We start from the raw sequence: 14,544 nt of genomic DNA on the forward strand, positions 1-14,544 counted from the left end.
TTTTTTTTTTTTTTTTTTCTTTTCCCTAAGTCATAATTTAAGACATTCTAGCATGTCTATTCCTAACTGTTTGTGAACAGTCAGGTTACAGACTGAGAGCCTTTATTTAGATGATTGAATAAACAACTAGATTTTACAGTACTAAATGGGAATGAGACACGAAGAGTGTGGAGGTTTTTCATGTAATATTACAGCATATCATTAGGAAGTTCTTCATGATCTCTTGTTTTTTCCCTATAAGAGAGATTCTGCATCCCCTGTGGTACTGCAGCCATTTTTAGTGAGAAGATGAGCCAGACAAGCTTAACAGACTCTGACAAAGAGAGGAAAAATAAAATGTCCACTACTCAGTTAAAATCATGGGCTGGCAGATGGTGATTGCTCACGATTTTTTTTTTCAGGTCAGCCCAGCACAGCACTGCTCTACATTCAGAGAGAGCAGAACATTTTAATGGAAATTTCCTAAGCAGAGGATACAAATTCTCTCATTTACCACGATTGTGAGGAATAGCACAACCACAGGAACACTACAATTGTGCACAAGAACAGGTTGTGTAGAGCCAACCTCATACAATTAACATGGGAGCACACTGTCCAGTTATTATTTTTCTATTCACTTACCCAATAAAGAGCTCCTCATTTACCCTCAAGGGCAAAGTAAGGATAATGAGGATAATGATATTGATGCCTCTTTGAGACCTGCCAAAGAAAAGCATTGCAGAATTATGCGTGTTATTTACATCCACAGCCTTCTCTGAGGACTCCTCCAACCCATATCTCAACATTACTTAAGTAATGCATGGCAAACTGACTCTTGGAAATGAGATGAAACAAATGAAAAAGATGCAACGTAACAAAAGGCTATCAACAAAAAAATTAGAGCAGCAACAGTGACAGTCAGACACCTAGGTTTGTTTAGTGTTCAGATGGAAATGAATTTGCCTGTAAAGTCCACTACATACTCACATAAGTGGAGCACATGGCAAGCCTCTTTAAATAGCTAAGTGTGGTTCCAAAGCAGCTTAGCAAGCAGAAGAGACATAACCACTTCACTGCAATTAAATGTTAAGGGAAGGTAAAATTGATGCTCTATCTATTTTTCCCTACATGAACTGACCTAAACTTCTTCAAACCTGGCATTTAAAGGAGCCATCTTTTCACTTAGTGTTCCTTCTTGTTTCTCAGCGTCTGCAAGTGTTTTGTACTCAACAAATCTCTTTTTGCCCTCATTTCCTTTCTCAAATGCTGAGACTAGACATTCCTGCCTGATCCAGACACCCTGTAGATGTCACATGTTGAGCTTTTCCGCAAGTAAAGCTGACAGGGAATGTGTTAAAGAAAGGGGGGAAGAAGGCTCTGCTTGGCCTTCATTTGCGGCTTAACAAGTTGGTGTCAACAGGCATTGAGAGACCACTTCAATAACTTCATACTACACCTACAGGAACACAAAAGCTCTATGGTTGTAAGTAGAATCTTCAGACTTTACACCTTGCTTCCATACCTTCTTCCATATGCTTCCCTTCCACAGCTCCTTCAGTGCTGCATCCTGATTCTTCTTTATTTGTTTACGTATGCATTTGGAGAGAATGTGAGATCTTTGCCAACTCTGAGGTATCAACAAGCCAGGAAGATAGACTTGCTATCACTGCTCACAGATAATAGCAGCTGAGCTTGCACAGCACTTCTGTAGTGTTGCCAGGGGATTCCTTGTGCCTGGGGGCCTAGCACTTGCTTCTCCAAAGTGACAGGATTAAGATGCTTATTTCTCAGCCAGGTTGGCTCCAGTTCTTTCCCAGGAGTGCCTCACCTACACTCATGCAGCATTTTTGCATGCAGACACCACAGAGTGTTCAGATAAGTAATGTAACAGCAGCACCTGTCAGCTTGAATTTGGAGATAATGCACAACAGCCTTTCCCTAGTGTTTGGCAGAGTGTCTGGCTCTGTTCCACCTTAAGTCTCCACAGGCATATAACACCATTCTGCTTCATTAATTGCTGGGAGCTTAAGCTTATAGCTATCACAGACTGCCTCACTATCACCAAAAGACTTTGGCAGGTAACAATGAAGACATTCAATTCATACTTCTCTGAGGAAGACCAAGAGCTAAGGAGGGAAAAACAACAACTCTCTTATTCGAGAGGATTAATTATGCCTAAGCTTTCTATACTACTGAGACAGGATTATGAAAGTGTGATGAAGAATGACAGATCAACAAGAAATTTATCCATACTAATGAGCCTACAGTTGGATTGGTTGTAGGGAAATTCTAATTGATTCAGAAAAGAATTATTATTCTTACCATTTCCCACTGGGTTCAAAAAGATAGTGAATTGAAAAATCCTCCAATGCCTAGAATTTTGCTCTACCTAAACAAAAAATACACTACATACAAAGTCATATCTTTGAGTTGAATGCACCTCTGAGCAGAACTGTGATCATGTGAATAGACATAATCTCAACATGACTGTTACATTCTCACCCTCTCAGGTGAGCATTCCTTCATTGGGGTTTAATTAAAACATGTCACATTTTTCCTTAAGGCCCTCCCTACTCTGGCCTCAGTAGGGGCTGAGCAAATCCTTATTGCTGAGCATTGAAGAAAACTCTTCTCATCATGCTCTGAAATTGCAGCTGTCAAACTGACCTGTCCGGTTTCTGCAGGAGCACATTTTGTTATAACAATTGCTATACTCCTACAAATATATATGTAAGCACACTACTTAGTCCTAGAAATACTGTTAGATGACCACATGATATAACATGTCATAACTTTGGCTGACAAATAGCAGGTAGAAGACAGTTCTGGAAAATCTCTATCTTCCGTGGGAATGACAGTCTCTGATTAGTGCTTAACTCTACACTGTGCACACAGAGCAATTCCCCTGCAAGTGGTATCCATCACACTAGACATCAACATTGAGCAGAACAGAAGTACTTATGTGAGGATCAGCCTGTGTCTTGGAGGCTTCCCACCTTACACAGAATCCCTGTATTTAGGGAGAATCTGATTCTTGTATATGACAGGTGCCATGTGACTCTGGTATGCTATTGTGCCAAGTGGAAGCTGTAATCCTAACAAGCATGTGGCTAACCAGCTGCCATCCTGTGGCAGGAGATGCATAGGAATAATGAGTTACAAATGATAGTGCGGCTGGTTTTGAAAGTAAAGGGCCAGGCAGCACTGGGAAACTAACAGTTTTGCAGGCTGACTGCAAAGTACAGTTCACCTTCCAAGGTGCAGTGAACATACTCCATATGTGCCCTATCAATGTGCCACAAGATGAGCTCTTGTGAAAGACTAAGGAAGAAGTTGAATGGCCATGGCACTTCATTAAGACACACATCTGTCTGTGAGGGAATTTCCTCACTAGCTCCCCACTCCTGATCCCCTGCTGTGGTCAGTCTTGCTGCAGAAATGTCATTTTTAGGAAGGAAATACACTACTAAATGCCTCCATGAGTTCCTACATTCAGAGTGGTCCCTGTTTGCTACTAGTGTCCAAGAAAGCAGAGAAATTAAACCCGTTTATATAGAGTACAAAATATCTTTCAAAGGAACATGAGATGGGGCAGAGTGGAGGATGAGGATATTCAAGAGAACAAGGTTACTTCTATCATCAGAGTCATGCATGTTTTCTGTGGACACATAATCCAAAATTAAACAGTGACAAACTCCAGCCTCAGCTAGCAATGCTTTCTCTACCATGTCCCCAGAGATCAGATCTGTCAACCCATTTTGTAATTACCCCCCAAGTTTATCATTAAATTCAGGCTTAACTGAAAGCACAGGCTGCTTTCTAATAGAACCACGTGTAAAACAGTAACAGATGAACAAATAGACTCTTTTTCTTTAATGTCTGCCTTAGATCTCTCAGACATAAAAGCCCCATGGTTGAGAGCCAGTGTTTGCTCATGGTGAGAGCTCTGGGCAAAACACAGCAGCCAACCATTTCAACTCTGTTTTAAAAGAGTAATAAGTGAGCTCTCTCAAATCCTCTAATTCAATAACCATAACCAAGCACTAATATTTTAATAGCAGTCACTACAGAAAAGAGTCCAGTGGGACCACAACATCCAAGGCAGGCATTTCTTCAAAGTGTAGCTCATCAGGACTAAAATAAACAATTATTTCTTACGTTAGGTGAAAGTGGGGGTAAAAAACAGAAATCAACAAACCAGATCTGCTTTTAATAATAATCACAGTTTTGTAGTTAAAATCCTGTAGGCATGCATGCTTTTGTCACTGTCAGATGACTACATGAAACTAACAATTATGGCTGATAAGAGCAGTGGAGGAACTAATCTTGCAGCAATAAACACAGCCTTCAAAACCAACCTCCCTTAGTTACAACCAGACTGCCTGAATGCTGGAGGGCTAATGAGAAGCTGCATATGACAGCAATTGTCCGAACTGGCTACAAGTGAGTATGACCTATGAAAATTGCTCAGCAAGTCCAGAAAGCATATGAAGTTTCTGGAAGAAAAAGCTACTGTTAGATGTGCAGTTAAATAAACTCAGATACATACAAGCATGCACTCACAGTCTAATGCAAGACACAATATCAAAGCCTGCAAAAAGTTCAGAAAGTTACCTCATAAACGCGGTGCTCCTGGCTAGCAAATGTCTCCTTTCACAGTAGCAAACTTGAGATGAGAGCTTATTTTTTCAACATTTTCTTGGCATTGAAACTTTGCTGGCAAAAAATCTTGTTTCGAATAAGGCAAAGATTCAGCATTTGTCTCTCACTTGGCAGTAAAATTCCCCACATCTGAGAATACTACATGATTGTGAACTAAACAAAGTGGGTGAGCACCAAAGTGAAAGAGGAACTTTCACTTTGAAAGTGAAGAGAAGAGCTCTTCATCATGTCATGAGGAACTGACTCATTCCAGTGGTGTCAAATTGGATCCCAGAGGAATTCTGGAACGTCACTTGGAATGAAACCAGTAGATTGAGTCTCCAAACTGGGAGCTAGAGGAGCTCTCTTCTGGTGCCTCTTTTTGCTGCCTTCCACCTGTAAGTTGAGTTCACAGCAATGTTTTGTATAGAGCCAGCAGCAGAAGTTTCAGCTGATGCTCCCAGAATATAAATTGTAATATAGATGTGTATTTATGTTGAAGAAACAAATTGCTAAAACACGGGTGAACTTGATTTATAAATTATATAAAACCAGTAGAATATGGGGAGTTTAACTCTTATGCCAAGGATTAAAGAGTCTTTTTGCAAGAAAAAAAAAACAACAACAAACATCTGAAAACTCTAAGGAGTTTTCCTTTTGCAAGAACTATCAGAAGGAGTCTGTTTATAGATTTTTGTCTTGTATCTGAATATTACATTAATTACAAATGCAAAATAAATGAAGATTTCAAACTTTTAGAGCTCGTAAAATATTCAAAAACATGCGTCAAGATCTAGAGAAATATTCTTCTCTTATCTCTTTATGTTACATGCTGTAAGACAGAATTTGTTAAAAAAGAGAAGAGAATGAAATTTAGGTCTTTAATCCATAGAACTAAGAAAATACGTGTTCAAAAGTAGAGCTTTTGAAAAACTTCAGTGAAAAACTTCATTGTTTAATCTCAGTCAACATTGCATTTTGACTATGTTGTGCATTAAAATGTGATGCATAGAGAAATGATAATGCTCTCGAAATTTCTATTACAATAAAAGACCAAAATGAAAGTTTTATACAGCTGAAGAGCAGAACAGCAAAGACAGAGTCATGAGTTAATAGGCTGCAGAGTCTTGGGGATGGGAAAGCAGTGGTGAAAAAGCTGTTGGATTCCTAGAGGTGCAGAATGCATATAGATAGAAAATAACTTACTCCTAGTAGCCCATTTCTACTAAATTTTTATACTAAATATTAATTTTAGGAGTGTGAAATAATTTACAAAAAAAAAGGGAAAAAAAGAGTTTACCACCTTTGGAAGAAAGGGCAGGTAACTCAGGAAGAGTATGAGGATTTTGCTAGGATGTGCAGAGCGAAAATCAGAAAGGCAAAAACCCAGCAAGAACTCAATCTGGCCACCACCCTAAAAATAGCAATATGCACTTCTACAAATACATTAACAACAAAAGGAGGGCAAAGGAGAATATTGATCCTTTACTGAATGCAGTGGGGAACATTACTGGCAAGGAAAAAGAAAAGGCTTTTTTGCTTCCTTCTATGTGTTATAGTCAGAACAGCTTTCCCAGAGTGCTCAGGTCCCTGAGCTGAAAGTCTGGGACGGAGATCAGAATAAACCCCCATCTACATCACAGGGAAGCAGACTGCAACCCCACCTGGTCTGTCACAAGTGCATGGGATCAGGGAGAATCCACCTGAAGGTACTGTGGGAGATGGGCAATTGGTTGCTAAACCACTTCCTATCATTTACCAGCTGTCCTGGTCGACTGTGGAGGTAAGAGATGACTGGGGGCTTGTCAATATGATACCCATCTACAAAAAGAGTTGGAAGGAGGACCTGGGAAACTACAGGCCTGTCAGTGTGACTGCAATATTGAGGAAGGCAGTGGAGCAGATAATCCTGAGCTTGATTACACAGCACATGCAGCACAGCCAGGGGATCAGGACCAGCCAGCACAGGCTCATGAAAGGCAGGCCCTGCTGGACCAACCCAATCTCATTCTGTAACCAGATGATCCACCTCATGAATGAGGGAAATGTAGTGGATGTAGTGTCTAGATTTTAGTTAATCCTTTGATGCTTTCTCCCCCAATATTTTCCTGGAGAAGCTGCCAGCTCATGGCTGAGAATGGTGTGTTATCTACTTGGTTAAAAAAGGGGCTGGATGGCCAGGCCCAGAGAGCACTGTTGATAGGAGTTAAATCCAGCTGGTGCCTGGTCACTGGTGGTGTTCCCCAAGGGTCAGTACTGGGGCCCTTCTTTTTTAGTATCTTTATTGATTATTTCAATGAAGGGATTGAGTGCACCTCCAGTAAGTTTGTAGATGACATCAACTCGGAAAGAAGTGTCAATCTCCTTGATGGTATGAAGGCCCTACAGAGGGATCTGGACAGGCTGGATTGATGCGCTGGGGTCAGCTGTATGAGCTACAACAAGACCAAGTACTGGGTCCTGCACTTTGGTCACAGCAACCCCATGCAACACTAGAGGCTTGGGGCAGAGGTGCTGGAGAGCTGCAAGGAGGAAGAGTAGCTGCGGGTGTTGGCCTACAGCCATCTGAACATGAGCCAGCAGTGACCGTGGGTAGCCAAGAAGGCCAATGGCATCCTAACTTGTATCAGAAATAGTGTAGCCAGTAGGATCACTGAAGTGACCATCCCTCTGTACTTTGTCCTGGTGAGGCCATACCTCAAGGACTGTGTTTAGTTTGGAATCTCTGACTACACTGAGGCACTCAGGTGTGTCCAAAGAAAGGCAATGAAGCTGTTGAAAGGTCTGGAATGTAAGTCTTACAAGGAGTGGCTGAGGGAGCTGGGATTGTTCAGTCTGAAGAAGAGAGGCCCAGGGGAGACCTTATTGATTTCTACAAATCCCTGAAAGGATGTTGTGGTGAGGTGGGACTTGGCCTCTTCTCCCATTTGAGGGAGAAAGAGTGGTCAGGCATTGGCACAGGCTTCCAGGGACTTGGCAGAGTCACCATCCCTGGAGGTGTTCAAGAAGCATTTAGATGTGACACTGAATGACATGGCTAATGGACACGGTGGGGATGCGATGATGGTTGGACTTGAAGATTTCAGAAGTCTCTTCCAATCTTAATGACTGTGTGATACAAAGCAGCAGGGACTAAGCCATTCTGTTCCAGCTCATATTTGTGCTCAATTCTCATCCTACAGCAGGAAGAAGGAGTAGTTCTTGTAAGGCAGACCAACATAGAATGCTACAAAAGTGAGACCAGCATTCTTTGCAAGCTAATCTATCGTATCTAATGCTTTCTTAGGCTAAAATGAATCACTACTGACTTAGCATATAGAAACTAATTCAGACTAGAGCATTTACCTCCTAGAAACCTGTGGTTTTCACACAGAAAGGTAGCATCAATCCTCTGTTACTCAAAAAACTAAAGCTTTAAATTGCAACTTACAGGATTTTGTTTTGGCAAAGATTAGAACATTTTCTGTTGGCTATGAGTTATCCCTAGAGGAGCTTTTTTTCTAATAGTTATTCTTAGGAAGGGGTTAACATTTTTTGACATCATTTAATTGTGTAATGGTTGAAAGTCACTTCATATCACTTAGTAAAGATGCTGGTTTAATCTTTTTTCTTTTTAAATTAAATTTCCTTCAGTGATGTATTTGCATTATTAAATCATCTTGCATTTACAAGAAGATTTTGAAAACAATGTATTTTTAGAATGACTCATGCTCAATCGATCATCTGTATGGGCCTGCCAGGATGAAGCAGGCTGCAGAAGGCACAGCAGAGACAAAATTTCCCCCAGAGAAGGATGCAGACCAATGTAGTTCACTGCAGCACGCACTGCATCAGTCTTAAACCAGAGCTATAGAAAGGGCTTATGTTAAAAACCTGGAGTGCCTTAACATCAACAGAAGGAAGGATATTTTCATTGTCTGATAAAGGTCATTATTTTTATTTTTAATTTTAGAAAAGGGTTTTGATCAGCACTGACAAGAAACTTAGGATCAGAAATGGCACACAGCTGTCAATAAAACCCATGCTTGGAAAAATGAGAGGTAAAACCATATTCTGTATTTCAGGATTGAGACAAGCAGAACTGAGTGTAGAAGCTCCTTGCTATACTCATTAATTGGCAAAGTCACTCTGTCAGATATCTATCCTGCCTCTTCTACTAGTCTCCTGATAATTTTACCTAAACCAAAAAGCTGAAGAAGAGTCTGTCTTTATAGATGGGTTCCAAAACCCACTAAATCAACACAGTTGTTATGCACAATGGACAGATCTCCTTGCTATCCCAGGTCTTGATCTCAGAGTTTTCCAGCAAAAAGGGAGAAGATCTCCAGACTGAGTTCTGAAAGGAGTGACTGAGTGTCTCACTTAGCAACTCTGAAAAACAGTACCCCAAGGTCAGTCACTAGTCTACAAAAAGCAGTTCCTGCTTTTTTATTACTCACTGTGTATGTCTACCTCTTGTCTTCAACAAATTGCATGTAGAACAGTAGTCTAGCTACTGTTTTGTGGGAAAAATTTTTTTTTACCTTGTTCTACATTCTTTCCATAACAAGAAGAAATTTGTATTTGTACTATCAGTACTCCCATAGGACAGCAGATGTGCAGAGAAAGTGACAATCCACCTCCATATTACAGTATGCTCAGCTTCATCTTCACCTTCTCTCAATATCTTCTCTCAGTATCTTCTCTCAATTACAGCACTGAGATTTTGAATGAAGCTTAAGAAATGTTTCTTGCCAAGTAAACAACAAGAAAAGTTAAGGTATTATTTAGATATTTTGGAGAATTAGAAATGCCATTCTGAATGGGTTTGATTGCCTGCAAGTATTTTTATAACTAGTAACATAACTGGTGTATAACATTTATAACTAGTAACACTTCACATTAGTGCTTTCTTTATCCATGGCCTTTGCAGGTAAGTTGCTGAGGAACATATTTTTTAAAGAATGAGTGTACTTTCCTTGAAGACATGAACTATTCAAAGGATCAATGAGTTTTCCAGAAGAGAACTCAGCTTTGGCAAAATCATCTTGTAAAATAAACCATCCATCATAGTCCTTCTGATCTGACCTCAGATGTGGTATATGTGCTGCACATTAGAACTTCCCTAGAATTTCATAATTCTTTACCTTCTTCAGCCCTTTTCGTTACTTTCAGGCAACAGACACCTTGCAAATGAATATGAAAGGATGTCTGAATCTGATACTTTTTTTCACAGAGAGACTTTAAATTACAGAAACACCTATGCTGAACACTCCACTGCTCCTCAGATGCTTTGTAATTTGCACTCCTCAACAGCACTCAAAGTTATAGTTAAAGTTTCTGTAAGGCATAGTAAATTAACTTAGTGACACTGGAATCCAGGCTTTGATGTTATGTTCCTTAGCCTCAGTAAATTTCAAGCTCAAAAAATAAAAGAAGTAGTCAGCATCAGACAGACGTTTTCCACATCTTGTAATCTACTTTTAGCAATAGCTCTGCTATTGTACTGTCATGGTTAAATACACATTCAGATACCGTAAGGATAGAAAAAAAATCTAGTCATCTTCATAGCACACTGCCTATGAATAAAACTTTAATCATCTTAGAAGTTTCAAAAAACAGTTAAATGGTTTCTAAGAGTTGACCAACTAAAACCTGGCCCCAAGAAGGACTCCTGTGCTATGCTTTGTTTTTTAGTAAGCTTGTTGTTTAAAAATATCCTGTGCAATAAATGAACAAATGAACAAATAAATAAAATATAACAACCTGTGAGAAGTTAAATGAATTTTTAGGGTGAAAATGTCTTTGCTCATTAATAAGAAAATAGAGCAGGAATTTGTTTTTTTTTTTTTTTTAGCTTACTTCATAGTCTGTCAGCACAGTCACACTAAGCTGTAAGTTTGAAGATTAATTATCCTCAGTATCTCCAGTGAAACCCTAGCTAATCCTCTGTAATATTTCAGCTGTGTGATACAGAGGCAGTGAGTTCAGAACAGTTCCTCACCCATCTGATGGCACAAAAAGCAAATTCTGCTTTCAGAAAGCCCTGGAGTTAATTTGGTGTTAAAATGGTTCAACCGACTCAAGGGTTGTCTGTCACATTTCTGAAACAGACAGCTAGTTTTCTTCCATCTTCTTCCACTCCAGCTGTTTCTCCACCCATTACTTCTCCCATTGGCACAGCTTGGGATTTCTCCTGTTACAGGCACTCCTTACTCCTCCATCTGTGTGTCAGTGCCAAACTGAGTTTCTGATTCCTACCATTTTCGAGCTGTAATGGTAGTCATTTTGCCTGGTACTCTCACAGCTGATCTTTCCAGAATCTTTCCAGTTGTGTTACTGGGAATTGCATTCCTGCAGCACCAGGAACTCCTGGAATCCTGGCAATTTCCTTAGCTTAGTGCTGGCTAGTAAGCAGGACTGATGCCTGGGGCAGCAGAAGTTTCTGCTCAAGCAGTACTCATGAAGTTTCTTCTCTGGTGCTGTTCCCAGGGCCAAGGAATTTTGCTAACATTCTATGTTCCCATTCAATAATTTGTTTTCTTTTTTGACTTAATAAGGGTGAACAACATCATAAGCAAAACTAGACACAAAGGTGCAGTTTTTACAAGTGATTTTAGTAATACCAAGTAGACACATTAACAAGTGTACAGGAAAAAAAATGGCAAAAATATTTTAAAAATACTCAGCTTTTATGGTGATTGGTACTAGGAAAACATTGGAAATGCACTGCTTATTTTGTTCAATATAACCTAACCCTTTGGTTCTTATAGCATTGTGTGTACAAGATAGAACGAGCTGAAGCACTGCCATATATTGCCTTCATCTCTTATTACAGAGAAGTAGAGTTGTCGCGCAGGTAGAGTCTCTTACCTGAACAAACATCCCACTGACTGCTCAGGTCTCTGGAAGGAGGTAGAATACTTGACAAACTAAGGAAAACAGACTGTTTTGGTGAATTTGGGAAAAAAAAATTAGCACATCTGGGGGTTTATCTGCTCAAAAGCCTAATTTGAGAGTGCTTTCCAGGTACACTTTTCTGGTGCTGACGAGTTGGCCCGACCTGCTATACTAAACAAAGTTTCTCACTGATCTCTGTCTGAAATTGGTTTAAGCCCATGTGATCTGATTTGGAGACTGCAGCTCTGACATATCTGGGTACACAGTCTCACAGTAGAAGTATTAGAAAAATGTTCTGAGTGCTCACAGTGCCAGCTGAAGCACAGACTCCTTGAGCTGTGTAAAACACTCAACCACAAACACCCCCTGGTCAGGAACAAGGAGAGCAGCTGGCTATTAGGCTGCTGACACTCATGCTGGGTTACTGCCAACAAGGGGCTGAGAGCATTGTGCAGGCACAGTGCCAGACATCTTGGGATTCTGGAATCAGTGCTCTGACAGGTTTTCAGACATTAATCATTTGCACTTCAGTCTTCCAGTTTCTTGTTTGCTTAAACTGTTGTTTCCAGGGCTATATACGGGTGTCAAGTCTATTGTCATCATCCACTAAGGTTATTATAGTAATCGAAATGGGTATTTTTACCTATGACCCCAAGTATTTTCTCCAGGTTCTTAGATCAAGCTGAACCTACTCAGATATTAGGCTTCTGAAAGCACTCAATGGGCAAAGCCCTCCATATATTTTGTCTAAAAATTAATAGACAAAAAGAAGCAACTTGCTACATCAAAGTAATCTTAAACAAAAATATTCTGAAAGCACTCTGAATACAAGAAACTGCTGCCTGCATTTGTTCCTCCTAGGTTCTCCAGTGACTCACCATTGCAGAATTTCACAGGAAACAGCTCTCTAAGATGTCTGTCTCAGAGGGCCTGTGCCAGGCTTAGTAAGGAACCAAATGAATTAATCACTTAGTTCACACAAAGAGACTGCATCAGATATTTGTCCTTGTAAATCTCAACTGCACAGAATAATAAACCATCCCAGGGATGCTATGTTGCCTGGAAGGGGCACTGCAGACCAAGTGGGATGTCTTCTCCTAAGTTCAAAGTCATTCCAAGTCTCCCACTTCTTCACAGAATCCCAGAATTGTAAGGGTTGGAAGGGACCTCTGGAAATCGTCCAATCCACTTCCCTGCTAAAGGAGGTTCCCTATAGTAGGTTACACTGTAGGGAAAGCATCCAGAAGGGTCTTGAATATCTTCAGAGAAGCACATTCCACAGTCTCTCTGGGCAGTCTGTGCCAGCATTCTGTCACCCTCACAGTAAAAAAGTTTTTCCTCATATTCAGGTGTAATTCCCTGTGTTTCAGTTTGTGCCCATTGTCCCTTGTCCTGTCAGTGGGTACCACCAAAAAGAGCCTAGCCCCATATACTCTCACCATTTAGATATTAATAAGCATTGATAACATTCTCGCCTCAGCCTTCTATTCTCCAAGCTGAACAGCCCCAAGGTCTCAGCCTTTCCTCATACAGAAGATGCTCCTGGCCCCTCATTATCTTTGTAGTCCTCCACTGCACCCTCTATCGAAATTCCATGTCTTTCTCGAACTGGGAAGGCCAAAACTGGACGTAGTAATCGAATTGTTATCTTACTGGGCAGAGTAGAAGGGGAAGATCACCTCCCTTGACCTGCTGGCCACGGTCTTGGTAATGCATCCCAGCATACCACTGGCCTCAGGGCACACTGCTGGCTCATGGCCAACTTACTGTCCACCGGCACACCCAGATCCTTCTCTGCAGAGCTCCTTTCCAGCAGGGCAGCCCCTAGCCTGTATTGATGCATGCAGTTATTCCTCCTCAGATGCAGGACTCTGCACTCGTCCTTGCTGAACCTCATAAGGTTCCTCTCTGCCCAACTCTCCAGCCAGGTCATTTCAGGCTTCCTCGTTTTAGAGACATTTGCTTAAAGCAGTTCAGCGATTGAGTAAAAGCGACAAAGAGGAAAACGATCTGTATAGCCTTCTTTCATTTTCCATTTCCAGTGTGGAAGGAGGTGAAGTCAGTGAGCCTATGTTTCATGAAATCATTCTGGATGTTTCTCTTCAAACGGGAAAGAAGTAGCAACATGTAATTATCCTTGGATTCCTGAAATATGGTGATGAAATATTGATCCAAACACCTTTCAGGATCTCTTCAGCCTGGCACTGTTAGGTTAGGACAAGTCAGACAACTGCATGAAAAGCTACTGGATGTGGGAACTCAAGAAAAAGCTGTTCAGAGCAGCTGCTGCTCTGAGCAGTTCTTTCCTTGCTCCACAGCTGCTGCCCTGAACAGCTTTTTCTTGAGTTCCCACAACTAGACTACAGGTAATTTCCCAAACTCTGCTGTAGATCCATCCTGCAGATATTCTTCTCAAATCCACTACTTCTCTCAAAACAAACCATGGCCTGCATTCTTCCGAAAAATCATATACAAGAATGTTGATTACATGAATTATTAGCTGGTGTATCACCACAAGTAGTTTTGTTTAGCACAACAGACAAAATCCTTTCACCCTGATAATCTCTCTCCAAAATAAATCATTGGAATGCTCTGAAGTCATTAACAGTGTTGACTTTAGAAAGAAAACATCTTCTAGATTTTGGGGTAGGGAGAAAGAGACATTTCAGAGGCAGACTGATAAGATGAAAATGTATGAAAAGGGAAAGAAGCAGTTGCATTATTTCAGTAACAGAATGAAAAGTGTTCTTTTGGTAAATATTTCAGCTTTATTTTGGTAAATGTTTAATTCCAACTGAGGCCTTTCTATATGTTCTTTAATAAAGTAATTTATGTTCTTCAGTGAGGTAACTTGACAATTTCTTTTTCTCATAAGCTGCAGCAAAATGAATTTACCCTCTGGAAACTGGCAGAAATGAAAGGAAAAAGAAAAAAAAAAGAAATAGAAGAAGAAGAAGGAAAAGAAGAAGAAGAAGAAGAAGAAGAAAAAGAAAAAAGAAAAAGGAAAAGGAAAAGGAAAAGGAAAAGGAAAAGGAAAAGGAAAAG

At 40.4% G+C, this 14,544-nt stretch overlaps 1 long non-coding RNA gene across 1 annotated transcript in view; it reads right to left on the reverse strand.

The window, feature by feature from the left end:
- Positions 1-4,794, reverse strand: part of LOC122162632 — a 15,356-nt gene extending 10,562 nt beyond the window's left edge. Inside the window, exons 1-2 of the long non-coding RNA XR_006169609.1 lie at positions 4,594-4,794; positions 622-699 (exon numbers count right to left, since the gene is read on the reverse strand). This is a non-coding gene — a long non-coding RNA (uncharacterized LOC122162632). The remainder of the gene's footprint in view (positions 1-621; positions 700-4,593) is intronic.
- Between the last annotated feature and the right edge of the window lie 9,750 nt (positions 4,795-14,544).

This window comes from Centrocercus urophasianus, unplaced genomic scaffold (assembly GCF_019232065.1).
Source record: "Centrocercus urophasianus isolate 14NV4802_14NV808 unplaced genomic scaffold, USGS_Curo_1.0 seq_21, whole genome shotgun sequence".
Classification (NCBI taxonomy): domain Eukaryota; kingdom Metazoa; phylum Chordata; class Aves; order Galliformes; family Phasianidae; genus Centrocercus; species Centrocercus urophasianus.